Raw genomic sequence first — 25,698 nt, 5'->3', positions numbered from 1 at the left:
AGCTTCCAAGGGCCCCTCCCTAAAACAGACAGCTCCTGAAGGCAGAGGGGCAGTCTACTTATCTACTGTAGTAAAACAGGGAGCCCCCCAAGCCTTCTCTGTGCTGAGGAGCTCTGAGAACCAATCGACTACTCTTCAGCATGGGTGAAATTGGAATAACGATACCCATCTCAGCGAGACCCAGAGAGACTAAGCCTGGCACTTAGTAGGCATTTAATTAACAATAGCAGCCATGATGATAATATGTGATTATTAGGCCCCAAAATGGCCAATGGCCAATGGGATATTTTTCGGCAACATCAGCACCATCCTCTTAGAACTCCTACTCCAAGTTGGTTAACAGAAGTTAAGCGTATTATATTAAACAGCCTCTTTAAATTTTTCAGTAGAAGTATTCCACAAGCGTGGAAAGAAAACATAAGAGCACAGAAGAGTGCATCCATCCATCCCTACTCCCAGAAGTAGCTTTCCAACACATATTCCCAGAAACTCTTCATATAGAAGCCTCCTTAAGACTGACACACAAATCAGATCATACTCTATTGCCTGTTCTACAGTTTATTCTATTCATCCAATATACACTGGCCAACCTTCCATATCAGCTTATATCGAGAGATCTACCACATTAATTTTTGCAGCTGCATAGTATTCTACAATATGGATGAACCATAAGTTCCTTTCCATTTCTTTACACTCTGAAAAAGAAATGCTCTGGGGCTGAACTGGTGGCATAGCGATTAAGCATGCGCGCTCTGCTTCGGCGGCCAGGGGTTCACAGGTTCAGGGCGCACATTGATGCACTGCGTGTCAAGCCATGCTGTGGCAGCATCCCATGTAAAGGAAAGGAAGATGGGTACGGATGTTAGCCCAGGGCCAATCTTCCTCGGCAAAAAAAAAAAGTGGGGGGGAGGATTGGCATTGGATATTAGCTCAGGGCTAATCTTCCTCACAGAGAAAAAAAAAAAGAAATGTTCTGATGAACATCCTTGTATATATGTATATACTTCTTTGGGAACTTTTACAAATATGACCACAGAGTAAATTCCTAGCTGTGCAATTTGTTTGTGACCAAGTATATGTACCTTTTACATTGTGATATTGCCACATTTCAAAAAGTATTGTATGATTTACACTCTCCAACCAACAGTGTTTGAGAGTGTCTGAAAATAGACACATGATGGTAAGAGAAAGGCACCAAGATCACCAGCTGTGTGAGATACAGGCCATGGAAGCATCCGAAGAGCCCACTAAGAATGGCATTGCACTGGTCTGTTGCCCTGAGGGCAGTGCCCAGTAGTTTCCTCCTGTCTAGGTCCGCGCAGGCTGGTGACCCAGGGTGCCCTGAGTCAGAGGGGAGTGGGGCCAACACGGGTGTTGGGAGTGGAGGGCAGGCTAGCACAGCTGGGGTCCCGCCTGAATGGTTTCCTGTAGCCATTGTCTCTGCCTTGCCTGGTCTCCTTGGGGGGATTTTATTCAGGGGTCTTTGGAGAGAGGGTTGGGCAGGAGGAGGAGGAGGAGGGTGTGCAGTTCTCACCAAAGGCACCCAGGAATGCGTCACAGGAAGGAAAGAGGAAGGGGGGACCCATCCCTGGGAGAGACGGGACATCAAGAACCCCTGACTAATGAATAGTGAGTCTGCCCTTGAACCTCACTGGGCTTCGCCATTCTCAGGCACAGAAAAAGAGCCGAGACACGTCTGAGCCCAGCTGCACGGGGACGGTGGCGGTTCATCTCAGACACTTTGACAGGCCGGGCCTTTTCCCTGCATAGCTCAGATCTGCCTCCCGGCTCCCCTGGCAACAGCACAGCAGCATGGCTCCCAGGTCCAGGCCCTGCCTGCTGTGAGCAGGAGGAGGGAGGAAGAAGAGCACCAAGGGGAGGACAGCTGGGGAGAGGGAGTCATTAACTCCTAGAAGGCTGGAGCCCCTGGCTTTGGCAACCTCCCAGCATGCTGCCCTGGGTCCTCTGGGGTGGAAATATGGATGGTGGAGAGCTTCTGTTTGCAGGAGACCTGGCCAGAGCACCTTGGACCCAGAACAGGCACAAGGTATGACAAGGGCAGAAATGGTGGCCAACAGGCCAAAGGCAAAGGCCTCCATGTTCCCCAGTCCCCCCGCCAAGTCCCAGATGGGCAGGACTGGGAGTGGACCCTGCACGGTGCCCTCTGCCTAGGTCCTCCTCCTCCATCCTGGCCCCTGATTGCTGCGGCCTCAGGACAGCGGCCACTGCATCTTCCCTTCCTGCTCGGCTTTTCCCCTTCTCATGATCTCGAGTGTCCTGGCGTGGCTCTGTATCCAATCCTGTGACCTTGGCAAGATCCGCAGTTCCATTTTAAGAGAAGCTGAAAAGAGGCTGTCCCATCGCACTTCACAGGACAATCTAAAGATAAGAGAAATAATATGTGAGAAGGAGCTTTGCACTCTGGGGAGGAAGGTGTCCTATAAATCTCATTCAGGTATTATTAGGGCTGAAAGTAGGTATTTCTGCTCCCTGGGGCTCGGAGGAGGAGCTTGCCAGAGGCTGTCTCAGAACCTCCCCAGCAGAGCAGGCCTGAAACTCAAAGGCAAGACGTCAGGAAAGATAACGGTTTATGATCGTGGCCTTTGGAGCATCTGGGTTCAGCTGGGACTAGAAGATAGAGAGAGAGAGAATTTTAAGGTATTATCCTGTATTATTTCCATGCCTCACGGCAACTTTATGAAAAAGGTGTGGTTATCCTCATTTTAGAAATAAGGAAATAAAGGCTCAGAGAGGTTAAGGGCCAGTCCCAGGTCACAATGGTCATACAAGGACCTGAGCCCATATCTGCCTGACTCCAAGGCCCGCACTTGTGTCAGCTGTCCCGGTGGCAGAGCCACCCGCCTGCGGGTGCTGGGAGAGGGGCCATGCACCGAGAAGTAGCACTCCCCCATGGATTGATTCTCAGGCTTGGAGCGTCTGAGTCTGAAGGCCCCAGCCAGGGAAGTGAACCCACACTGCAAACCCACCCCGAGGGCCACACCGTGCAAACAGAGCCACCAGGGCGAACACTGGTCAGAGCAGATGGAAATAGAAGAGAAAGTTCCAGATCAGAGGCTGGGGTCAAACTCAGCTAGGACTTATGCTCTCCAACCCAAGTCTTGCTCTGGGCAGATTTCTTCCCAGCCTCATGTGACTTGTGAGCTGGGACTTCATTGTTCAGCCTCTGGGTGAAGGTGCCTCCCTGCACCCCAGGGCAGCCTGAAAGGGGAAAGCTGGTTGGGTTTCCCGTGAGCCAGGACCTGGGTGTGAGCCTGGGACTGGGGGTTACTGGCAGCTAACAGAGGAGAAAAAGTAGGAAGAACTTCCAGATTATAAAACGTCAGAGCTAAAAGGGACCTTAGACGCCATCCTATCTGATCCTCCTTTTCCAGGTCCAGAAATGGAGGGCGTTTGCCCAAGACCACTCAGCAGGAAGACAGGCTGGAGTCCAACTCCCTGACTTCCAGATAGGTTGGGCTGTGAATTCCGATACCTTGTCACTCTACTAGGACACCTTGGGCCCTCAAAGATAGGGCCCACCCAACAAGGCAAAGAGAAGAGCCACGTAAAAGAAGCTACTGTTGGCAAAGCACACCAAGTGTCAAGGGGTGGCTTCAGGAAGCCTGGGGCTGAGGGCAGATGCGGCCTTGAGGCCAGAAGCCTTCCTGGATGACAGCACACGGCTCCACGCCACTGCCCACACCACCTCTTGTACCCCACAGCCAGACAGTAGGAACCACGAACCTTCTCTGGATGATAACAAAACAGAGGCACGAGGAGGTGGATCAGAACATGGACAGGCCCCAAGCCTGACCCACAATGCTTTTGAGGAGAAGGGACAGGAAGGAGGGGCAACTTCAGGGGACATGGGGAAGGTGAGAGCCCCCAGGAAAAGCTTGTCCCCACAGAGCCTGGGGGCAGAGCTGCAGCCAGGGCAGGGCCTGGAGCTGGGAAGGACCTCAGCTCACTGCCCTCTGCTGCTGGGTCCTCTGCCAGGTGCCAGGCAGACCTGACCTGCTCAGAATGGAAAGGAGATCCGGGGATCCCGCATCCTGCAACCTCGGCAGGAACTGCCCTGGAGGGAAGTCTGTGTGCTTGCTGATGCACAAACATGTGATGGAGCAGAAATACGCAAAGACAGATGAACCCATCTCAGCCCAGCTGTGCCCTCCTTCCTGGGCTGATGATTTGGGCCAGCTGCCATTCTGACTGGCCAGAGCCCATGGCTAAAGATTTCTGTATATCGTTGCTGTCCTCATCCCCTAATTCACAGCTACACTAACAGACCTGCCCATACCTACGGGAAAGGGAGGAGGAAAATTAACCCTATTTCGTGTTTCCCACGTGCTTGACACTTCTCACAGCAACTCCAAAGGAAGGATAATCACTCCCATTTTACAGACGAGGGTTTAGAGGCTCCAAGACATTCAGGGGGCTGCTGCAGAGTGACACCAGAGGTAGAGCTCCTCCTCTGTCCCTCCTCTCCAGCCAAGGTCCCGGGCCTGGGGCCACCCCCTCCTGGAGGGCCAGAAGCCTGTGAACCAGCCCGGCTCATGCTCAGCATTCCTGCCTCAATCTCCTAACTCCCGGGGTGTCTCGGGCTTCTCAGTCTAAGCAGGGCGGGGCACACTGCCCTGCACATTCGCTTAGTTCTAGAACAAATCCCACCCCCTGACTAGCCCTGACAGCATCTTCCTGGCTGACTGCAGGAAGGAATACCTGCACCTCACAGAGGGCGGCGGCTTCTAACCGGGATGGGGAGCCAGAGGAGTTGGGGGCTGGGGAAAGGGTGGGGGCAGCTACCAAACAATAACAACTTAGCCATGCGGAAAGGGCTGGAAAGCTTTAATCTGGGTTCCTCCTGAGGAACAAAGAGCAAGGTGACACTGGCTGCATGCAGGGCCTATGCCCTAGCCCTCCACTGGGCACCACCCCGTGCCGGGGGTCCAGCCTCGGGAGGGGGAGCTGCACTTGGAATGTGATTCTCCGGCTTTGCTTGACGCTCCGTTAGCAGAGTGCGACTCCCCAGATCCCCTGTCACCTCCTAAAGCCTCCACCAGCCCGCCCCCCAGAACCAGGCTGATCACCAGATTAAGGAGCTCAGGGCTACAGTGAGGCAGCTAAAACCCGGGAGGGAGGAGTGGGGAGGGGCAGGCAGTGGGCAGCTCTCCCAAGGCCCTGCCCACCCTGCTGCTCTCCCCCACCCCTCCTTTGGGCCCCTGCCCTGAGCTCTAACCTCTGTACTCTTCTCCAGATACCCAGCTGGAGTGAGGAGCAGAACAGGAAACAGGGAAAGGGGTAGGAAAAGAGAGGGGGAGGGGGAGAGGCAGCCAGGATGGCAGAAGGGGTGTACTGGGGTGGGCACTGGCTGGGGCGTTCAGTCAGGGGAGGAAGGTGAGCACTGGAGAAAGGCCCAGGGCCTCCCCTGCCTGGACTGAGCACCACCTGAGGTCCATCCCAGAGGCTCCCTGTGGGTTTCTCCAGGCAGTTACCCGACTCCAGAGCAAGGTGCATCCCACAACACCTGAGAAGAGAGCGGGAAGGAGCACCAGAGAGGGGGAGGCTGGCACAGAAGGGACAAGAGAAGGAATTTGGGCATTCAAGGCTGGTGGCCCCAGCATTTCCTGAGACAAAGTCATCCCAAATCATTTACAATACAAACACAGGAAAAAAAGTTCCCTTCTGTCTGCGTGGAGTCACCAGATCTGTAGGAAATGAGACAGGAAGCGTCCATCCAGGATAAAGACCCAACGGGAAGGGACTGGAGACTTCGGCACAGGGCTTTTTGGACTGAGTGTCCCAGGCTTGGACTGTCAACGACCCAGAAGCTGTGCCGAGAGGGCAGCGCCAGTGGTGCTGAGCGGGGGAAAGGCCAGGGAAGGGCCTCGGAGCCAGACCCCTGGTCACTGGATCCTAAGACCCCTGCACCTGAACAAGAGGGGCCATGCTCCATGCCCCCACATCCCCCCACTTCCCGGGGTTACTGTGAGGGGCTGTGGAGAGCTGGAAACTCTGAAGGCAAGACCCAGAAAGTTGCCTGGAGGCCCAGCCCGACAGGCATCCAGCCCCTCCTCGGCCCTGTCCCCCACACTGGGGCCTGCAGGGGGCGATGGGGACACACCCAGGGCCCGGCCCACAGCTGCTCTCATGCCAGCTTCTCCTTTGCCGCCACCGCCAAGCTCCCTTCTGCTGGGCTGGGGCCTGCTTCCCACCCCTGCAGGGTAGGGACAGGAGGAGAAGGGCTGTGGCTGCAAGGGGGGCTCTGTGAGGACCTGGGAAGAGAGGCCCTGCCAGCTTCTGATCCTCTACTTGCTCCAAAAACAGAGGCCCCCACTCCGGTGTCAACAGGAATGAAATCCCTCCTATAACACCCCTCTACCCCAACCAGAATTCACTGGTCCTCTTCCTGGCATTGTGCTCCAACAGTGAGTGCTAAAACACGGGTCTGAAACGCTCACCACCATCAGACTCTCTGAGCTAGAAGGAACCAGGAGATGCCTGAAGTGAACTCATTCATTTTGCCAGCGAGAACACCGAGATTCAGGGTGTAGGGGAGACCTGGCCTAACCGAGGTCACACAGTGAGCTGGTGGCAAGGACATGCCTCGTGCCCTGTCTACCAGACCCTTTTCCTGTTCAGGGCCAGGCCTCGGCAAGGGCCTAAAAGAAAGCTTCTCCATCATATCCCAAACAAGATCCTGGCCCCACGGTGGGCGGCGAGGGTCTGGGGCCAGGGGAGGCCGTAATGCGATAAGCAGACTGGCCATCTGGCTCAGGGACAGAGGAGAGCCCAGACTGGCCGCTTCTGCTGCCCGATCCCAGGGGGCCCTGTGTCGCAAGAGACAGACTGCCAGATGGACAGGCACTGGCCTGGGTCTGGGTGGAAGCCAGTGAGTTCCCTGTAGTCAGAGCTAACTTTTCAGATGCGGTGGGGTAGGAGTAGAGGGGGCATAGGGAGCAAAGCCAGGCCCTCCAAAGGGCAGAGAGACAGAAAAGCAGGATGGGGGAGCTGAGATTCCCACCCAGGCTCAGAGCCTGGCCCCCCAGGTAGGCCCAGCCCGGCTTAGCTCCACAGCCACAAACAGGTCCCCCTCCCAGGAAAGGCAAACACATCTCCCCTGGCACTTTCTCAGACATGCATGCAAAACTAATTAACATGGGGAGACATGCGAGCAGCCGGCCAGCTCCACACCCTCGAGTCCACGCAAACAAGGCGAGCCCTTGTCCGGGGACGTGCACAAAGCTTTGTTGCTAATTTAGGCATCTGTCTCTGTCTGGTCTGGTCCTCCTGCCTGTGCTGGGGTTTTTCCCAGCCCCTCGGACAATGCTGGGAACAGGCCCGCCAATCCCTTATTCAAATCACACCCAGGACAATGAGCTCATTGTGCAGGCCACAGAAAAGGGGATGCGGGGGGGTGGGTAACGGGGCATTGGGACTGGAGAAGGATGGGGGGGGTGAAGAAAATGGGAACCCAGGAAAGTGTTTACTAACACAGGCCCTGCAGCTGCCTTGGGCCCCTCTCCCTGTCTCCGCCTGGCTGGCAGCCGGGGAAAAGTCCCAGGACTCCGAGGTGGGGGTCCCAGAGTGGATGAGGGTCCTTGTGTCTACTAGGCCAGCAGATGCAAAGTCTGTCTCAAACCTTTGCCTTGTTGCCCTCTCCCACCTTCAACAGTCTACAGTTTCCCCCGTATGTCCACCGCCAGACATGTTTTTAACAGACTGGTTTGGGGGTTCTTTTTTTCCTTCCTTCGGACTGAGCCGTGTAATGTACAGATCCTGACAGCAGAGGAGGAGACGGGGCTGGGGGGAGAGGTGCTGGCGGCTGGGCGGGGGTGGGGGGACCTGCTGTCTCAGCCATTGTCTTCAGGCAACGTTTCATTTTCTCCTCCTTCCCAGCTAATAAATTAGAGAGGAGACCATGAGTTGCGAAGGGACAGGCTCCCCACGGACGGCGGGCGGGCAGGCAAGTCTGTGAGCTCACGGCAGATGGGGCTCACCAGCCCTCGGCTGCTCACACACCTGGTCAGACACTCACATGCAGCCCCATGCAATGAGCAGCATAAAAAAAAATCTATATATCTACACACACACATATATACATATATAAATCTATACATAAACATATATATAAATCAACCAAGATACCTGAGGGGGGATCTGGGGCTTTGAAATGCCCTCCCTCCTACCAACACCCCCCCAGCTCCTTGTCGCACTGAGCGCGCCTAGACAGGCCGACGTAAACAGACACAGACAGCCTGACACTGACACGCAGACACAAAAAGAAACACACACACCCAGAGGTAGCCCCAGACATACACTGACAATGGTGTAATGCATGCAGGACGTGAGTGCATTCAGTCAAAAGCCCACACTGCTGGCCACTGGCCGCCCCGCACTGGGGAAGCTGAAAGGTTATGGAGAGGCTGCAAGGACCCCAGCAACCTCCTCCCCTGCTCTGTCCCGGACCGCAGCGGCAGTGGGAGACTGGGACGGGAAGAGGGAAAGGGAAACACCATGTCAGGCATCCAGATGGAAGCAAATGCCTCCTGAGACAGAAAAGTTTGGAACTGGTCTCAGCCCTTAGTCAGGGTTGTTTGAACTATCCTGGAGAATTTTTTGTGTGTGTGTGAGGAAGATTAGCCCTGAGCTAACATCTGTCGCCAATCCTCCTCTTTTTGCTAAGGAAGACTGGACCTGGGCTAACATCTGTGCCCATCTTCCTCCACTTTATATGGGACGCTGCCACAGCATGGCTTGAGAAACGGTGTGTTGGTGCGCGCCCGGGATCCGAACCCCTGGCCGCCGCAGCAGAGCGCGCGCACTTAACCGCTATGCCACGGGGCTGGCCCCAGAATTTTTTTTTTTAATACTGAAAGAAAAGGTGTTTAAAAGTCATCTTAATTGTCATGCATTTCGAGACATATCTTGAAGTTGGGGCAAAGTGGAACCTTGCTGGGTAGTTTTCCCCTGCAGGAGAATACACAGGTTGAAGGGATTTCTTCCTGCAGTTAAAATACTTTTAAGAAGGGTATATGAGGATGAAGAGGAACACAGGTGGTAAAGATCTCAGAGGCTCTTTAAAATGTGCTTCTGGGGATAAAGGAGAAGGGACAGCTCCCTCTCCACCGGCCCAGAGCAGTGGAAATATGCTAGGTTGAGCCATACAAAATTACCAATATTTGACTGTTTTAATCTACAAAAAAGAAATTTCAAGACTGGCCCAGTGGCACAGTGGTTAAGTTCGTGTGCTCCACTTTGGCAGCCCGGGGTTCGTGGGTTCAGATTCCAGGTGCGGTCCTACACACCACTCATCAGCCATACTGTGGCGGCATCCCACATACAAAATAGAGGAAGAGGGGCACAGATGTTAGCTCAGCAACAATCTTCCTCACCAAAAAACAAAAAGAAAAGAAAGAAAGAAAAAATAAATTTCATATGGGTCAACCTAATAGGCAGCTAGCTCCAAGAACCTCTGGGAGTATTTTCCCTTTTTGTATTTCCTCCCCAAACTGGGTTATTTTATTCCCAAAGAAGAAAAAAATAACAGTAATCTAAGACCCAATCTACCTTGTACCATCCGTCTACAGCCACATAACTACATCTTGCAGAGAGGTCAGTGCAGCCGCTGGAATAAACTATGAATATGCACGCACGCACGCACACGTGCACGCGCGCGCACACACACACAGCCCAGGGCCTGTGTCAGGACAGGACCCACCTTCAGACTCCTCCACCAGGCTCCTGCTTCTCCTTTCTGTCTGCTGACCCTGGAGCGTGTCCTGGAGACGACAGAAGGAATATGAGAGGAGAACAGTATGGGAAATGGGACAATCATGCTCCTGGGTTCTCCTCTGGAGGAGCATCAAGGGCCAGCACAGGAGTCTGTGCATGCACTTTGTCCTGGAGGAAACGTCAACCGCGCAGCTTCATGGCTAAAGCATGTGCTGTCAACTGGCCACCAAATTAAACCCAAGGCCAGCCTCTGTGCATATGACATTCATTCAAATGACTTCTAGCAGGGTCATGCAAGGGAAGCCAGAAGGGTGCCGATGTCACTCAGTGTAGGGAAGGCTCACCCTTTGCCAGCATCTGGACATCCATTTGTCCCATCGCTCACTGTCACAGAACGAAGAGCACACTGCACCTTCCTGGGAAATCACTCTCACCAACCTCTCTGGGGTTTCCCAGGGAAGGAAAGAGGAAGGTTTTGGAAGCAGAGTCCAGCACGGCTCTGCATCTCACTACCTGCTTCTTCCTTGTCCACAGAGGACAGCCTGTTTCACATACGCTCATCTTGCCTGCCAGCAGCAGATGGCCGGTCCACACAGAAGCTGACGGGAGGATACTTCCCCTGAGAGTCTCCTAGTGGCCAAGGACCTGGCGCTCCAGTCAAAGATCTGGAACCACTTTCCATGCAGCTGGAAGTGGCCAGTCCCTCCCACATCTTTGAGAAGTACTTTAACCACAAATGCCATGTAACTTCTGGAGTTTTATCTTTCTAAACACATACAGACACCCAGACCTCAACAACAAAACCACCAAAGTAGTAATAATAATAAGATGAAACGTGTCGGGCTTTCTCGCTCCTGGGAGGCAAGTGAGACAGTGACAGAGCCTGCAGTCCGGGCTTTAGGGCTGAGGTGATCGTTTGCAGGGCAGACCCCAACCTGGGGGCTACATGGGTGACTCTTCCAAACCCCAGATGTGTTGAGAGAAGGCAGATGGGTGCCCAGTGTTGTTAGCTTATATGTGGGCTCACCTGCCAACCACTGCACTCAGGATCCAGTCTGAGCAGAACCAGGATAGAATTCTAAACTTGATGCCCCAAACAGCATCTGATTTCTTCCAAGGAGGAGAAAGCCTCTGTACATGAATTCATCCAGATGTAATTCATAATTTGATTGCATTTAAGATGTTCCCTACCAATCTTACATGCAAATCTCAACAGGTTACTGCTATGCTGATTCCTAAGACAAAAGTTGTTTTTTAAATGAAGAAAAGTCTATTGAGATGGCACAGTTCTGTACAGAACCAATGGAATCTCGAAGTTCTAGCCCAAGCTAAAAGGCAGCTTAAGGTCATCATGGACAAAGCATGGCCTCTGACCAATGGCCTCTGACCTGCTCTCCCAGGCTCTTGGGGTGGGGAGAGGGGCAGGTGAGCCAGGAAGCCCCAAACTGGTGTGAACTGTCACACCTCCAGTGCCTACTTATCCAGCACCTCCCTCCCGCAGCCTAGCCTTCCATCCTGGACAGATGGATGAAATTCTGTATTACACAAGCTTCAAGTGCTGGGCAAGGGACTGTGGTTTTCTTCTCTATATCCCCAAGGCCTTGCCCAGAGCTCGACACAGTGCACAGTCAATAAACATTGAACGAATAAATGAATGTGGAAGAAAAAATACAGTCTGGCACAGGAAGCCTTCCAATACCTGAGCTCCACAGTTCCCTTGCAAACTGGGATACGACTGCATCCGTATCTGGTGCTAAAGCCCAGGCCAAGAGCCATCAAAGGTGAGAGGTCCAGCGTGAGTGTGTCTGCTCGGCTCAGGCTGGCTTGGCAGCCCCCACACACATCTTGCACATGGTGACGAGACCAGTTCCCTTAGCCTGCCCTCCACCCCAGTCGTTCTTGGCCTCCAACATCTGACCTGCTCTTCCTTACCCAAATCTCTGGCCCAGTCCTGCAGGACTCTGCCCTGCCACTCCATCCCCATTTCTCAACCTGTTCAGAGAGTCCTTCCCTCTCCTCGGCCAAGAAGACCTGTTTGGGTAAAGTGAGACTTCTCTGACGGCTCCACCCAAACGAATTCCTCCTCTCTTAACTCCCACAGCCTGAGTCCAGCTATCTACCCCCTGCATGTTTGCCTCCTTAGGCTGGTTTCTGCTCCGAGGGGTCTGGGAGCAGGTCAGGGGTTCTCCCGGGGTTCTCTCTGCAGCACGGAGCTTGGAGCTTATGCATGGTCAATAAATGCTACGGCTTATTGTAGACTGACTGACAGAGCTGAGCCCAAGCCCTTGCTCACTGCCTTCCCTGCACCTTCACTGAGTATAGACGTGCGGCCCACCAGTGAGAGGGTCCCTGCAGCAGAGCCTTGCTGCTTCATGCATGCCCAGCCCTCCCCCTCTCCCCAACACACACACCCATTCTAGAGCAGCAGATGGGGGCCACAGACCGACATTTCTCGTGTACCATAAGTATCACTACCCCCAATTTTACAGATGAGAACGCTGGCTCAGAGAGAGAGAGGTGAGATAGTGTGCCTGAGGGGTCTGAATTGGTCAGACAGACCCCAGACACCCACTGAGCCATAGGCGCCACCTCACACCACCATGATCTTGAAGCCTGCAATCCAATAGACGAGAAAAGTGCAGACTAGAAACAACTGAAATGGGGTAAAGAAAGCTGCAGGCTCAAAGGGAAGGGGTGGCTGTAAACGTGAGACCTCCCTCTCTTTACTCCCCCTCTCCCCAGCACTCCCCCCAAAATGACACGTCCTCAGAGGCATTCACCACCTCTTCTGTCCTTGGGGGGTGGCTATGATGCCAAACTGGACTATTAGGAAGGTCTAACATTCTCTGCTTAAGGATCAGACAAGACTGGATAGACGACGTGGCTCCCTTTCCCTCCTCCAGAAGACAGCGCTCTCTCAGGGGATGGGACACTGCAGGAAGCAGAGGCTCAACCTCCCCCAGGCATGTGCAATCCCTCGGCACCAGGGGCTGACTGGTGGGCTTGGGCCCACCCCGGATCTTACAGACTGAGGCACAGCCAGGCTACGGGTCACACTGACAGTGAGGAGAAAGCCAGGACCAGGTGGGATGCTTCTCACCCCTCCTAGCCCCTCGCCAAGGCTCCCAGGGGCCCAGCACTGAGCCTTCCTACTCGGATTCTCCAGGTGTGCTGTCAGTCGGAAGCAAGAGACACTACAGAGTCATCCTCCAGCAACCCAAACAAGCTCATGCTGCTTCTCAAAGCTCAGGCCAACTCCCTCGGAGACGAGGGCCCACAGGGGACTCAGACTTCCACCTATCCAAGGGCTGCAGCTTCTGAGACATACCCCAAGCAATCACCCCAATGGCGTCTGGCTTAGAAAAGAAGGGCAGACCCTAGATTACATTTACCACTTTTTCTGCTCCCCAAGAGATGGGCCTTAAAGAAGATAAAGTATGCCAAGCATTAGCACAGAACTCGGCACAGCATAAATGCTCAATAAATGGTTCCTATCCGTTATCATGATTCATTATGACTTCCTGCCACTCCTCACCTCCCAGGCTTATGCAATGAGCCTTCTTTTCATAAACTCAAGGCTTACTGGAGCTGGGAGGCCCTTAACCCAGGCCAGAGTTTCCATGGCAGGAAACTGGAGTTTCTGAGAGGAGAAGGGGGCTGGAAGCAAGGCTGGACCCACAGCCAGGAATCCTCCAAGGTGAGAAGGCCCCTCTGCCCTCTGACAGCAGGATGAGCCCAGCGCCTCCCCAGGAAATCTCTCTGAAGACCCGAGGCTCGGCAGAGAGCCAGGGTGGAAGACTCGCCAAGAAGATGCTGGCTCTGAGCCAAGGTGATCCCAGAAGCCTCAGCTCCCAGAGAGCAGCAGAGACTGAGGGAGGAGGGCAGCCAGGAAAGGGGCAACCAGGAGCCCTCAGGCCAAAGGAAACCGGAGTACAGTGGGTTTGGAGGAACCCGGGATGCACGGCTGCCTTCCCACGCCCCATGGTTTCCACACATCTGGGAGACTATGAAATCACTTTGAGGACAGGGATGGGGGGTGTTCCACCCCGGGACAACGCTGCTGTCACCTACATCTGTGCCCCTTTCTCCACAGGGCACTGCTAAACCTCCAACCTAACACTCTTCTGGAGTTGGCTCTTCTCTCTCCACCCTAAAAGCTGAAAAACAGAATGCTGCCTGTAGATTTAGGCTTCTGCCTGGATGGACTGAGGGGTAACCCCCATTTAAGGGGCTGTACTAGGCACCCCTAAAAGCCTCATAAGGCCTGAGTCTCTCTACCCACCTCCAGCCTGGCTTTTCCAGGCTGGAGCTCTCTGTGGCCAGAGGCCTTCCAGGGGTGGATCAGCCTTAGTTACTGAGCATCACGGCTGGAGAAGGTCTTGAGGATTCAAGACTAGTAGGATGGCTAGAGGATTCGCTAGTCCAGACCAATGAAAATATGAGCTATGTGGATAATTTTAAATTTTCCAGAAGCCAGATTAAAAAGTAAGAAGAAAGGTAAAGCTAATTTTAACAGTATATTTTATTTAACCCAATGTTATCATTTCAGCATGTTGCACTGACCACATCTCATGAGATCAGTAGTGGTCAGCATACCAGACAGCACAACTCGTGACTCCAGTAACCTCCCCCATTTTCCGATGAGGATGTGGCCCAAGTATCTAAGGAGAGGGCACCAGGGTAGAAAGGGAAGCCCCAGACTCCATCCCTACAGCTGGGCCCATCAGCCTTTCCTTTCAGCCTCCCAGTAAATACTCGTGGCCTCTGAAATAGACCGTTTTACAATAAATCAAATTCATGGGGACTGCAACGTGAACCTATTTGAAACAGACAACCTGGAGAGGAGTAGAAATGGACAACCTTGACGTCACAAGCTCGGAACAAAGACCAAAAGAAGGGAACAGGAGGGAGGTTCTGGGAGACCTCTGCATTGGGGGCAAGTCTGGATGAGGACCTCGTGGGTCCCACCCCGATCAGAGCCACCTGGCTCCTTTGGGTTGTAAATACCCATGCTCCAGCCCTGGGTCTGGTGAATTTTCTACCACATCTCCTTGGAAGAACTACCCACAAAAGCTCCTCTCTGCTTTAGAAGGCAAGAACAAGTCGTGCATTTACCCAGTGCCTCTAGTCTTCTTACTCCGAGTCGCCATGCCAACACACAGTCATAATTACCAAGGAACGCGCCAATAGTGGCAGCATTGACAAAGACACTATATCAGGGCCTGTGAGCTAAGCAAGGTCAGGCTCCTCGCGGCCCCCCAGCTTCCTGCCCACTTCCTTTATTCCACTCAGATCCCTCTCTCTCCGTTCATTCTTTCTCTCCCACCCAGATGGTCTCTGATTACAGTTTCTCTGCAAAGGAAGGCACTATAGCTCAGTGTATAAAACACTTTTATAGCAATAGGAGACAGGTTCTTCTTTGAGTCCCAATTTTAACTTGTGGGAAAAGTCACTTTAACATCCAGGCCTCAGTTATTTTGCCGTGAATGGGGAGAATATTCTGGACAGCGCCTATTCAGCAAGTGGGCGCCTGCATTTAATTCACCTACTAAATTCAGAGGCTGATGTGTGTCCAGTCAACTCTAAGATCTTCTTTATGATCAGCACCAGAGATACCAGAAGCTCAGGGAAACAAAAGAAGGTTCAGATCAGAGAGGGAGTTGGTTCTAATACCCTGAGAACAGCCGGGCTTACATCTCCTCCCAGGAAGGGTGAAAATCTCAGAAAAGGAGCCAAGAGCAGCTGAATGATGGGCTCTATCAGATTATAAAAAGATGAGTGGGATGGATGAGAACTATCAGGCTAAGTGACAAGCATCCTGAGGCCCCCAGTGAGGATGAGGACATGCACCCGCTTAAAATGAGAGGTCAGAAAAAGAAGGCAGACAGCCATCACCCGGGGCCCTACACAAGAGCGCCCCAATTTCAGAACACCCAGTGCACCAACATCTGAACTTACAAAGGAGATAAATTGGAGGCTGATGATTAGCATCACAAAATGATTATTCCCTTTGTAAAAGGCTTCACTGCAGGACTGCTTTAAATAGTGCATTTAAACCATGATCTGATTTGCTAAATTCGATTTATACACATCTACTGCCTAAGCTGGCGTGCGGCTGTATTTACATGTCTTCCCTTGGCACGGAGGAGGGGAGAGGCCAGCCATTATTTGGGGCCTTTAATCCTCGGAGATAGTATCTAATCTGGGGAGCTGAACCCTGTTTTTCTTCCACACCTGGGGCTTTAGATGTAAACTGGCCTCAGCTCTCCACCCTGCTTTGCCTGGGCAGAGCCACCCAAAGACAACAGTCAGGACTTGGCCAGGATCTGACGGAGCCTTTCTGCCAAAAGGGGCTCCTCACCAAGCGGATCCTCTCCCCACACACAGGGGTGACAACTTTCCGGTACAAATTTCCAGAGAAGCTGGTCTGTGGCAGGCTCACTAAATTGATTCAGCACCTACAGTTATCATGCCAAGGCTTCAAAGGCTGCCTTTGGGAGCCAAGGAAATTGACTAATCTGTGTAAGTTGTGGGGATCTGATGAGCCACATTCTGCAACGTATACTCAAGCCACAGGAACCAAACCTGGGTGGGCACGGAACAGCTGGCCCTCCACCCAAAGAGGACAAAAGAATGGGTCCACCAGGTCTCATGGCAACGGTGCTGGTGCAACAGGGAAACCCCCCTTAGTTCACATGAAGGGGCTCGCAGGTCTCACTGGCAACAGGTCCCTCCAGGGAGAAATGACCTCTTCCAGGGAGGGCCAACCATGTGATGGGGCAGTTAGGAGCCAGACCACGGTCAAAAGGGGAAATACACCACCCAGCTCACACCATTTGCCCAAAGAGAGAGGTCTAGGGAATTCACCGGCTCAGGAATGCAACATTCAAAACACAAAGTCCCCCCAGAGAACTGAAGCCAGAACCCCTTTCCAGCACCACCCCTATCTCCTCAGTTTAGCCTTTAAGAGAGAACTGTTCACTCATTTATCAAATATTTACAGACACCTACAATGAGGAGCCCCGCCCAGCACGAGGAACTGAAGGCCAAGAAAGGCACAGGACAGCGTGCAGGTCTGAAGAGTTTATACTGTGGGATAGAGGGATCACTAAGAACAACTAAACCATTGTTGAGAAGCCCACTAGAGCCAGCTCACAAGAGGACGGAACCTGGACTAGGAATCAGGACCCCTGGGTCCCAGGCCTTGCTCTGCTAGCTAACTTCATGACCTTGTGGAAAATCACTTGACCTCTCTGGGCCTGGTTCCTCATCTGTGACATGAGCAGTTGACCTACATAATCACCAAGCTTTAAATTTTCTATAAAGCTTGTGGCAGAAAAAATGTTCATATCTCTAAAACTCCTGATAAACTTTCTTTTTTGAACAAGGTATAAACCATCATATTTTCATCTTTGTGTTGGCTGCCAGAAGGCTCAGGACAACCACAGTTTTAAATCCTAACATCTATTTTAGGCCAGGAGGTTGGCAGGGAGGGGTGACAGGACAGCCCTCACCTGTGAGGTCAGGCTGTATGGGGACAGGCTTGAATTCAGGACAGGCTTGGTGCTTGTTCAATAGAGGAGACCACAGTGGTGACCAATCCCAGTGTTTCTGCGTATGTGTGCATGTTCCGAGCCTGTGGTGAAGAACTCAAGCTTTGGGGCAGACAGCCCCGAATCCACATCCTGGCTCTGCCAGATCCTCGCTATGACCAAAGTCACAAAGAAAGAATCATCACCCTCCCTGTCAGGCTGAGGCTCGAACGCATCTGAAGCGCCAGGCAGAAAGCCGCACTCAATAAACAGAACGAACATAACCAGAATTTTTTGGTCAGTCTGTACAAATGCGTACGTGTGGGACCAGCCTTGGGGTAGCGGTGGGTCAACTGGAGCAACCAGAACAACAGCGACAGGGCTTAAAGTATCCACCCAGGTGGGAGGGGGGAGCAGAAGAGCCACATCTCTACCCCCGGGGCTGTGGCCTGGAGGGGCGAGCTCAAGCTGCTGTCCCACGGTACTGGCCTGCTTCCTCCGCTACTGACCACAGCAGCCCTGGAGGATGCGAGTGGAGCCTCCAGGCCCGTCGTAAGCCCCGACCACACCAACCAGACCCCTGCCCCACGCGCCGGCCCCCCGCTCCCTGCGCTCCCGCTATCCTTGCGCTCGGGAAGGGTGGCCTCGGCCTGCTCGCCACTCAGGCCTCGCGGTTTTAAGAAAAAGCGGGGTTACCATGCGCCTGACATTCCTCGGCAATAATGCAAACGTGCAGTGCCTGCGATTCAAGATGACGAAACAACGCCAGCGCTGCGCCCGGCCCGAGGGCAGGCCGTCTGCGCCCCGGCCTGGTGCGGCGGGCGGGCTCGGGCCACACGCCCCTAACTCCGCGGCTCCTGCCGGGAGCGCACGCAGCGGCCTGGGGCGGGCAGCCGACGGAGGGTCGTGGCGGGCGGTGGGCAGAGGACGGCGGCGTTCAGTCGCGAGGCCTCCCGGGCAATTACTCCCTGGAGGGCCGCCGGGACGAGCGGCGGCAGGGACACGGCGGGGCCGGCGCGCTCGACGCGCGTTCCGCTCCCGTGGGCCGCGGCGCGCCGGGCGCGAGGAGGGGCTCGGGGGCCCGGCGGCGCCCCCACCTACCTCGTGCCCACGCAGCCATCTTGCGGCCGTTCCTCGCCCGCTCAAAATGGCCTCCCGGGCCCGCAGCGCGCCCGCCCGAGCCGCGGCGCAGGGCAGGGGGCCACGGCCGCGGGCTGCCGGCGCCCTGGCCTCCCCCTCGGCCAGCCCCGGCGCCCCGTTTGCGCGCCCGCGCCCACGCTCTCTCGCCCGCGGGCACCTCTGGTTCCGAAGGCCGTAAGGCCGGGCAGGGTGTGGATGCTGAAAAAGGATTCTTGTCTTGCTTAGGCTCGCGCGGCCCCCCACCACGCCTCCCGCACCCCCGAGTCTGGCCCGGTTACTCCATTTGCCTTAGTCCGGAGAGTGGAGGCGCGGGCCCAGGCCAGGAGCCCTCCTGGGGCAGCTGCGCCAGTGGACGGGTAAGGCTCTGGCCACTGCGCGCCTCGGGCTCCCCTGGACGCGGATGGGGAGAGCCGGGTGTCCAAGAAGCCGCGTCGGAGACCAGAACCATCAGAGCTGCCATTTACTTGGCGCCTACTGTGTGCTACACGCTGCGCTCCGCGCCAGCTCTGCCAGATTGTATCACAAAGCACGACAAGCCAGTAGGTGTATTATTAACGCCATTTCACAGGGCTCTGGGGGTAGCATGACACTGGATCCGGGCCTGGGGAGAAGGGGGCGCCTTTCTGAAGACCCAGGTAAAAACGGAGCCACTCCACCGACCTGATCCTGGAATCTCCCGACCTCCGGGCTGCTGGCCCGTGAGCGCGCTCTTTGAGACACCTCAGGGCAGAGTCGGGGTGCAGTAGACGGCTCCTCCTCCCACACCCTGGTTCTGACCACTCACCTTTCCTCCGGCACGCCCTTCTACGAACGAACGGGTGCGGATGGCGAGCTCGTGCCCGAGAAGAGAGCACCGAGGAGGGAGCCGCCTGCAAGGGAGTAGCTGTAAAACAGAAGAGAGACATCAGGCGCCCCCCACGCCCGCCCAGATGCGTGCCGCTATCCACTAGAAGGTGGGGATGGGGGCACACGCGTCCTCCACGTCCACGACCATAGCCGGTGAGGCTGGTGGGCGCTCTCCCGCGTCAGTCTTGCCCGCCCAGGATGCTAGAGGGAAGCCCGGTGGGGTACTGGCTAAGGGGGGTTCCATCCCGCCCGGAGCTCCTTGCCCACCAATGGGCCATGCATCTAGCCACCCGTGAGGTGGGGACCGATGCGCCTAGGACCCAGCGCATCGTGGAGAGTCTGCCAGCGACCTCCCCAGGACGACCCTAGCTTCCCCGGCAGCGCTGCTCGGGAGTCGTGAGACTCGGAACCTGCCAAGCCGGGACCCCAGGCTATTTTCCCGCAGCCTGTTAGAAATCCCGAACCCGAGCTCACATGGGCCTCCTGGCGGCGCCCTCTTTACAGCGCAAGTCAGTCCGGATCCAGCTCCCTTCCAGTCGCTAAAGACACTTACATGTCTCCCTCCCAGCCAGCCAAGCTTGGAACTTTACACCCTCTCCGACTCTCCACCCCACAGGGTGCACCTTGGGGTCCTGAGTCGTCTCTCAGTTCCGGGCCCAGCGGGCATGGCAGGCACTGGGGAAGGAAGGCGGCTGGTCAGTTCTTCCATGACACTCTAGCCTTTTATTGTCGCTTTCACCCTGTCTCCAGCGGATGGAGGTTTGAACCTCAGATCCAGGCATTTCTGTGCACCCCTGCCCCAACCTGGAGACAGAGCTATCATTTGCTCAGCGCCCACTGTATGCTAGGCACTTATTTGTATATTTTACTTAATTCTCACATGACCCCTGGAGGTGCGGGTACTATTATCCCCATTTCACAGATGGGGAAACAGAAGCTCAGAGAGGTGATGTGACTTGTTAAGGATGCTCTGAGTTGTAACAGCCAAAGCATGCCAAGATAGCCCACCTCACAGGCGTGGGCATCCCTCCCCTGCCCCCAGCTGCTGCCCTTCTGGGACTTGGATTGCTGGCTTATTAACCCAGTCCAGGATGGTCCTGGGCCTTCCACTCTAGTGCCTCCACTCAGGAATTGTCACCCCTAGGGGCAGAAAAGGCCACAGAGGCAAGCCAGTCCTCCTGCTTTCTCTCTGACCAGTGATGGGGAATTTCTGCAGCCCTTCTGGGCACCCCAGAGGCATTTCCACCCTCTTTAGCCTGGGTCCAGAACCTTGGGGGACCTGGCGAAGCCTCACACTGGCCAGTAATCCACTCCTGATTTTTAAGATCCCAGTCTACATAGTTACAGAAGTGGGTGACCTGTTTTATTATCAGGATAATTCAAGCAGGAGAAAATGAGCTGAAGGGGCAGGGATGGCATGATATTTTTACACACAACCCCCAATGGAGACCCGAGGGGATTCAGGAGCTAAAAAGAGGAACATTTCGAGGAAAAGCCCCTCTCTCTGGTTCCCTGCAAGAGATTTCATCCCAACTGATAATCAGACAGGAAGCTGTTAACTCTCCCAACCTCCAAGCTGAGAGGTGCTTTTTCTTTAAATGACGTTAATGTGACGTCAATATTTCTTTTTTTTTTAATGAAACCTCTATAAGAGACAGCCTCCACTTAAAAAAATTATGTTCCTTGGGCCTGAGGTGAAAGAAATAAAAAGCAAAATGAAAAAAAAATGTTTGGGCTTTTCAGAAGAGGGCCAGGAAGACAGCCCCCACCCCGAAGATGCCTGAGACGGCAAAGATGGCAGCTGAATGTTGAGATGGGGTGGGTACAGCTAGACTTGGGAGGCACCAGGAATGGGGGTGATGGAGGGGACAAGGGTCTGAAGCCACACTCTCCAGAGGACAGAGGAGAGAGGTCCTTTTCAAAATAAACCCAAGTCAGTGGTGTGAGACCAGCATAGCCCAGAGGATGCTGTGGTGTCCAATCCCTTTCCAACTTGCAGTCCATCTCCCCCCTAACAAGACAGAGAAGGCTCGAGAAATACCACCCCTGTACCTTCCTGCAACACACAAAGAACTGGGGTTTGGCCAGAGACAGAGGAGAGCAGCTCCATTCAGCGCCCACTAATTCACAGGGGGAACAGAAACGGGGTTGCAAGCTGATGTGGGGGTGAGGCTGACCAGCAAGGGGCTCAGTGCCTATGCAGATGGAAGCCAAAAGGAAGTTATAATTAGCACAAAGCCAGTACCTTCCATTATTAGCTCCCCATTGGCTCCCGGGTGCCTCTGAAGGGAGGCAAGTTGGAATGTGTGAGGCTCACCTGTCCCCGGCTCATTAACAGGACTCAGGTGAGAACAGGGCTGTCCTGGTGGAAGACCAGTCCAAACCAGCCTCCTCCCCAAATATCTAATTACAGGTCTGAATTCTGGGCCCATCCGAGGGGAAAGTGTTTAACACAAGTCCAATTCGACCATAAACACGAAATCTCCTGGACACTGGCTCAGCCAAGCCTCCGAGGACGATGCTCCCTCCAGACTTGAAATAAATTCTTAAAAAAAAAAGTCCTGATGTATATTCCATGTATATGAAACTCTAGATAGGTCAAAATAATCCACAGTAAGAGACATCAGAAGAGGAGTAGGCGGGGACTGACTGGGAAGAGGCAGGAAGGATGTTTCTGGAGTGAGGGAAATGCTATCTTGAGTGTTGGTTACACGGGCGTAAATGTATTGGTAAGAACCCATAGACTGTACACCTATGACGTGTTTCTATATGTAAATTATACTTCTAGTAATATATATGTACGTGTTATGTATGTGTCTATATATAACACACACATGTGTACAAAGGTCTTGTCCTCTGACTGATTTCTCCATAGCCTGTGATCTCCTTGATGGGAAGGTTCACACCCTTTTTAAGGGTCACAGTGGAGAAAGGGGCCAGAGCAGATGGGGAAATGGGGCTGTGCACATCTCACAAATACACGGACTTGGCTGGCTGGGTAGGGAGGAGGAATGTCTGAATTGAATCAATTAGCTGCAGAAAACTTCAGAAAAGAAGTAAGGCCCTTCATAAAAACAAAGCCCACTCCTTAATCCCCAAAGGCAATCCTCTCCCCCATTCCCATGGCCATTCCTCAGTAAACAAAGAAATCCTCCTTCCACATCCACACCTCAATATTCATTATGAGCTGACGTTAGGGCCTGCATTCCAGCCTCCCAGAGAGCCCTAATGACTGGAAACCCAAGGGCAGATGACCGAGAGGGTTTCCCCTCTCTCTCCTTTCTCTCGACATCTCTCCCCTTCCCACGGCCGTCTGTTCTTTCTTTCCTCCTCTTTCTTCTTTTCTTCAAATTAGTGAATAAGCAAACCCAAGGCAAGCAAATCAAGGCAAAGACATCAGTAACTCTACTTTGTTCATTTATTTTGACAAGCGCAGTTTAATTTTAATTATTTATGATAATACTTCATAGTAGACGAGTAAATGTGCTGGGGTATATTTGGTAACATTAATGAAGTCTGCCTAACAGGAACCTTCACTCCAGCACCCCACCTGGAGAGCTGCCTGCCGGAGATGTGGGGTGAGACCACTGGTCTGTGGTAGAGTTGGCAATTTTTTGTGGGGGTGGGGGTGGGGGTGGGGGTGGGGGTGGGTAGGGATCTTAATGGGTTTGAGGATTATTGAAGGGAAAATTAAGCCGATTCTGGAGAACAGGCAAATACTCAAGGCCATAATAGTGTATCGACGTGGACTGTGTGTATTTAAACACCAAGAGAGCACACTTTGTGATAAGGGGGCCCAGGCGTGCACACGTGCCACATGCATATTTACACATGAATCTCGAATATGCAGATCAGCAGAGGCCCAAAGAAATTAGGCTTTGGGCAATTAAAAATTGAAATGAAAATGGAAAATGTGATACACAGAGTTCTGTATCTCTTCAAAGTACCTTTCTCCTACTTATCCTATGCATCAAGTGGGCAAACACGGTGAAAAACGTGGGAGATGATAAAAAGGGTGGGGGTTCTCTGGCTGGTGATTACTTAGGAACGCTCCCTTCCACACACAAGGAACCATGAAAAACAGGTCTCAGTCAATGTAACGTCATTTTAAATGGGACTGATTTCTTTATAGCTCCCCCTCAATCCTGCTGCCATCCTTAACAAAACTGATTGTCACATAAGTATATGATTCAGTACAGAGACCACATATATACAAGAATGCATATATTACATATATGAATGTGTGATCATTTGGTCCAAACACATACATATCTGGCATACCTCAAGATATATGCTCCAAAGCATTTACATTAATATTATCTACAATAATGATAGACTTATAATACAACTAATACTTAATTTTGGAATATAAAGAAATCATTGACCCTTTATTTTAAAATAAAAAGTACACTTGAGGCTGCCTGTTTCTCATCTCTACCTGGGTTGCCCATGCCCGGGGTGGTTTAGGGACATTTCAGGAGACAGAAGTGGGTTATCTTGAGACCAACTGCACTGCCTGTCTCAGGATAGAGTCTAAAAGCCCAGGTTTGGTCCAGCTTGGGGTGTGGGGGAAGAACTAGTCACTCGGCAATTGCTAGTTTCTCTTACTGGATGATTCCAGTGGGGAGAAGCAAGGCTGCTCCACAACTAAGGTGCACCAAAGGCTCAGAAGAGGGGGGCCCCTTTCTTGGCATAGTCACATATGTGGGTGAGAGGGTTAGCAGAACCTGCCTGCACCCATGAGGTGCCTCATAACAACATCCCACCCTCCCAGCAGAGGAATGTCTTGCCCATTAGAACAGGATCACCAGCTGGAGGCACCTGGCTCCCAGCTTTCTTGCCTGGCCCCAAGCTCCTCAAACTCTTCTCCTTAAAGCCGTGGCCTGGCTCTGGCGTGGGAAAGGCAGTTTGGAGCTTTTCACAAATCCAGTACCCCCTTGAACCAAAACCAATTAGCCTGGCCCAAGGTCCTGTCATTGAGGCCCTGGCCCTCTTTTCAAACCCCTGCAGCTCAATTGCGGTGAGGGGCCAGCCAGTGAATGCCGGGACCACTTAAAGTGGTGCTTAAGCCGGACTGGCCTGGAAGGAAGGAGCCAGTGCTATGGGAGCCGCAGCAGCCCATTCTCAGAGCCACTGACCAAGGTTTTGTTCCAGCCACAGCCCCCACCCTGGCTCTATTTTTGAAAACCCTCCCCTCCTCTCCGGTTCCCAGCTGTCTGGAGGCAAGATGAAAAGCTGGCTCTAGGAAGCCATGAGACACCCAAACTTGGCTGCCCCAGACAGAAGGGACATCCCCAGGTTCTGAGTTCTGCCCCCAATAGTCTGCCCTCCTTGCTATGGGAAAAGGAGCTCTAACATTCATAGAGCACCCACTGTGCACTTGATGCTTTCCACGATGAGCCTGCACACCAGGCTCATGGACACCCATCTTATGGTAGAGAAAACGAAGACTCAGAGCAGGGAAGCGACTTGCCCCAAATCACAGCACTTAAGAGCAAGGCAGTTTGGGGGAAACCTCTAAGAGCTCCTGAACACCACTCTCGGGAAGAAAGAGAGAAGAGGGTGAGAGAAACCAAGATGGACCTTTGGACCAAGATGAGAAAGACCAAGAGGCATAAGACCTCGGGAAATGCGAAAACTCCTGCAAGAGCAACTCCTCCTGCAGGAAGAACTCAGGTCTCTGCGAAGGCCCTGCCCACGTCATCCATTCTCCCCCTGCCTGACCTAGGCTGAACTGACCCTAGGCAGAAGGGAGTGGGAGCGCGGATGACATGCCACAGCCTCCTCCAAACCCCCACCGGCCGCCACCTCCCCTTCACACCCGTCCAGGCAGAGTGAAGACTTGCCCTCTGTGATGGGCGGCACTGCCAGGGCGCCCTGGCCGTCGCCATGGTGATGCGCATCCCACCCTAGGCCAGAGTTGATTGGTCACTCTATCTAGGCTGACGGAGGGGGGCTAAAGTCAAGGCGGGACGGGGGACAGAGACACCCTGACACACAAGCGGGAGAGACAGGTGCCAAGGGGGAAATGAAGGCTATTAAAATGGCGCCTGCGGCCTCCAAGAGGCCGCTGCTATGGGTGCGCATACCCGGGTTGGAGAAATCCGGGCGGTTTTCTTCGCCGCGCCGCCGCACAAATCCCGCTGAGGCTGCCCCGGGGCTCAGGGCTGACCTCTCCCCGCCTCTCCCGGACCTGGGCGTACCGGCCGGCACACCCCAGCTGCCTGGACCCGCCCCGCGGCACGATCGGGCAGGGCGGGGGCGGCGCGGCGGGTTAGCCCGGAGCCCGCAGACCCCAGGGCGCGGGGCGGGCGATTTGGGGGTGTGAGGGCGGGGCGGGGCGGGGCGGCGGCCGCGCCTCTAATCCCGGCGCTGCGTGTGGGAGCGGCCGGATCAGGGAATTAGCGCTGTAACTTCGGATTAGTGACGCTCGCTAAATGAGCGCCTA

At 53.8% G+C, this 25,698-nt stretch overlaps 1 long non-coding RNA gene across 1 annotated transcript; it reads right to left on the bottom strand.

Annotated features, from left to right (window-relative positions):
- Positions 1 to 127: 127 nt before the first annotated feature.
- On the bottom strand, positions 128 to 22,820 carry LOC147917682 (uncharacterized). Its single transcript, XR_015551628.1, has 3 exons — positions 19,189 to 22,820; positions 9,719 to 9,779; positions 128 to 2,379 (listed from the first exon to the last, which is right to left on the bottom strand). It is a non-coding gene; the product is annotated as an uncharacterized LOC147917682 (long non-coding RNA).
- Between the last annotated feature and the right edge of the window lie 2,878 nt (positions 22,821 to 25,698).

The sequence above is a fragment of the Ceratotherium simum genome, chromosome 3 (assembly GCF_057802395.1).
Source record: "Ceratotherium simum simum isolate JZ-2026a chromosome 3, ASM5780239v1, whole genome shotgun sequence".
Classification (NCBI taxonomy): Eukaryota; Metazoa; Chordata; class Mammalia; order Perissodactyla; family Rhinocerotidae; genus Ceratotherium; species Ceratotherium simum.
Note: the sequence above shows the minus strand (reverse complement) of the source record. Positions and strands in the feature narration are given on the sequence as shown.